Here is a 3,803-nt window from a genome sequence, read left to right on the forward strand (position 1 = left end):
TCCAGGACACTTGAGTCTCACCATCATGCTCATGGATGCTGTGACTCCAGGACACTTGAGTCTCACCATCATGATCATGGATGCTGTGACTCCAGGACACTTGTGTCTCACCATCATGATCATGGATGCTGTGACTCCAGGACACTTGTGTCTCATTAGAGCAGATTGTTGCATTTACCTCACTGTTTTATATTTTAACAATACCATGAAAAATATTTCTTTAAAAACCCGAAAACTTACTATTTTTCTTTTTAATTATTTTGTATGAGTGTGTGCCACTCATTTGAAGGTCAAAGGACAGCCTTCGAGAGCTGTTCAGCTATCTCCTTCCACGTGGGTCCAGGGATTGAACTTAGGTCATTGGATGTGTTGCCTGGTGTGTGTCCTACAAGCTAGAATCAGATGGGGAGAGGGAACCAGAACTGTGAAAATGCCTCCATCAGACTGGCCTGTAGGCAAATCTGAAAGGGCATTTTCTTGATTAATAATGGTTGTCTGAGGGCACAGCCCACTGTAGGCAGTGCCACCCCTGGGCAGGTGGTCCTGGGCTGTATAAGAAAGCAGGTTGAGCAAGCCATGGAGAGCAAACTTGTAAGGAGCTTTCCTCCACAGTTCCTGCCTCTGCTCCTGCCTTGGCTTTCCCTGGTGATGGATCCTTTAGGTCAAATAAATTGCTTTGCTTACAGTGTTTTATCAGAACAACAGGAATCTAAGTATAACATCAATCTTAGTGACACGTGCTTCCACCCACTGAGCCACCTCACCAGCCCGGATTTCTTACTGATGAGAAAATAGGTGTTGGTGATTGTATTTTAATTATTTAAAAGTATCTCTGTTTACCTGCCTGAGGAAAAGATTGCATGTAGCATTATGTATGTATGTATGTATGTATGTATGTATGTATGTATGTAGAGATCATAAAAGTACAAAAAATAAAATAAAAATGTTTGTAACAGTTTGGTAGTCAAAAAGACAAGTAGTATAAATAATTAAAACTATGTCTGTGTCTGCGGATACATCTATAAAACAATCAATTGTGTGTTTTTGTAATGTGTACCGCACTATGTGCACTGTCCAGCCCCAGAGTGCTGTTCACGCAGACCCATGATGACTGCAGCTTTTCAGTGTAGACTGCTTATGTCCATGCACCTGCACAAACATGCGCATGTCCACACACATACGCCATGTATATGGGCAAGAACACCCATACAGGCTTTTAAAACATCTTAAATTAATATGAGCTAGTGTACAAAGTCATGGGCTTCACCAAAGCATCCTCATACATTAGGGTCATTATAATCTATCCCTTCTCTCTCCACTCTCCAGTGTGCTCCCTGCTCCTCCATGTTCTTCTGACCATGCCAAAGAGTCCTCCATTCCCCTTCTTTCCTTCATATTTACACTAACTTCTTCTTTTCTCTCCTCCTCCCCGCTCATGATTCCCTTTCTACACATACATGTACCCGCACATGCAAGCACACACACACAATTTTAGATCAAAGTTTGCATCTGAGAGAAAGCATGGTGTTTGTATTTCGGAGCCTGTCTTATTTCTCTTTATAAAACAATGACCAGTATCTCTCATTTTCATATAAATATCTCACTTTCTTTATGAGTAAATGAATAAAATGTAATTTTATTCTCTACATGTATAGGTTTCATGTTCTCCATCCATTCATCATAAAGATATTATTTAAAGATTTACCTTATGTGTATAAACGCAAGTGAGTACAGGTGCCTATGGACGTGAAGGTATGGGAGTCCCTGAAACTCGAGTTTCAGTGGTTGGTTGTGAACCAGTGGACCTGGGTGCTAGAACCAAGCTCGGTCTTCTGCAAGGGCAGAACGCGCTCTATTCTGCAGAGCCATTTCTCCAGCCCTCTGCAGAGATACCTTTATATGCATTTTTTGATAGAAGGTGGAGTGGTATGGGAAGGGAAAAACTATATAGAGAAAGAAAAATATTTAGGATAAGTATAGAGTTGACTACTTAGAGTGTCTGTCTGCAGGTTTGTGGGTAATATTTCCTTTCTTCTCCTCATTCGTGTTTCTACGTGTTCATTATAAGATATGTTCCAAAGCAAGAGGAGGCATATCCTTGTGCTGGTCTCTTCTCATGGGTATGTGCTGATCGACAGCAGCTGATGAGGCAGGTTCTGGCCCTCTGAGAGCTTGCCCAGCCACAGAAGGCAGGAACTTGCCAGCCAGTATTTAGTGAGGTCTGCTGATGGCATCCATTTGGCCTTTGCTGAGAACTACTCAGAGAGCTGCTGCAGAAGTTGGCGGAGCCAAAGTCATGTCCAAATGTGAATGATTACAGCTCTGCAAGGATAAACAAGGCTGGACCATTTCCCACGGTCGTGAACACTGACGATTCTCTTTATAAATAATTTATCTTGCCAGGAACAGACAACACAGCAGAGGCATTTATACCGCACTGAACACAAACACCACTTAGCTTCTCTCAAAACTTGCTGTACTTTTTGTGATTAAGAAGTGTATTATCAGACATTCAGAATCTACAAATAAGTACTGAATTGGTATAAAATCACTCTGTTAACAAATTCCTACTTAATTTTTGTTTTTTGTTTTTTGTTTTTGTTTTTGTTTTTTCGAGACAGGGTTTCTCTGTATAGCCCTGGCTGTCCTGGAACTCACTTTGTAGACCAGGCTGACCTCGAACTCAGAAATCCGCCTGCCTCTGCCTCCCGAGTGCTGGGATTAAAGGCGTGCGCCACCATGCCCGGCCCATTCCTACTTAATTTATTCTCTGTGTGTGCAAATGTTATTACATGGGCTCTGGGTTCATGACTGAGCAGCAAGTACTCTTAACTGCTAAGCTAGCTCCCCAGACCCTATACAGCATTCATAATAAATAGTTTACATTCTTTCTCCCTATAATTTTTCATTTTACCTAAGTAGAGTCACATGATATTTAGGCCCTGCCCCAACTTCATGGCCGTGATGGCCAATCTTCGTTGTCAACTTGCTACAGCTGGGAGGAGGGACCTGGACCAAAGCATTGTCTTCATCAGATTTGCTTGCAGACATGTCTGTGGGGACACTTTCTTTATTGATAAGTGACCCAGCCTTCTGTGGGTGGTGTCACTCTTGAGCAGGCGGGCCTGGACTGTCTGAGAGATGTGACTGAGCAAGCTGAGGGAGCGATCCAATAAGCAGTGTTGCGCCAGGGTTTCTGCTTTAGTTCCTGCTGCCAGGTTCCTCCCATGACGATGAGTTATAACCTGTTAACCCAAATCAACCTTCTCCTCCCCCAGGCTGCGGCTGGTCCGTGTTTCATCTACATCACCTCTTATACCAATTTATTTTCACGTGTCTTTTTTTCAGAAAGCATTTATTTTTTTAGACAAGTTCTCATGTAGCTCCGTCTGGATTAAATATGGCAATGTAGCTGTGAGGAAGGATGGCCCCCATAGGCTCATGCATTTGAAAGCTTGGTCACCAGGGAGTGGCACCCATGTGAAAGGAATCAAAGGATATGGAAGTCTAGCTTTGTTGGAGGAAGCTTCTCACTAGGAGTGGGCTTTGAAGTTTCAAAAAGCCCATTCAAAGCCCAGACTCTCTCTCCCTATGGATCAGGATACAGAACTCTCAGCTCCTTCTTCAGCATCTGTCTGCCTGCCTGCTGCCTTGTTCCCTGACATGATGATAATGGACTAAACCTCTGAAACCATAAGCAAGCTCACAATTAAATGCTTCCCTTTGTAAGAGTTGCCTTGGTCATGGTGTCTCTTGACAACAATAGAGTAGTGACTAAGACAGTAGCCAAAGAAAACCTTAAA

Source organism: Mus caroli, chromosome 2 (genome assembly GCF_900094665.2).
Source record: "Mus caroli chromosome 2, CAROLI_EIJ_v1.1, whole genome shotgun sequence".
In the NCBI taxonomy this organism is placed as follows: Eukaryota; Metazoa; Chordata; class Mammalia; order Rodentia; family Muridae; genus Mus; species Mus caroli.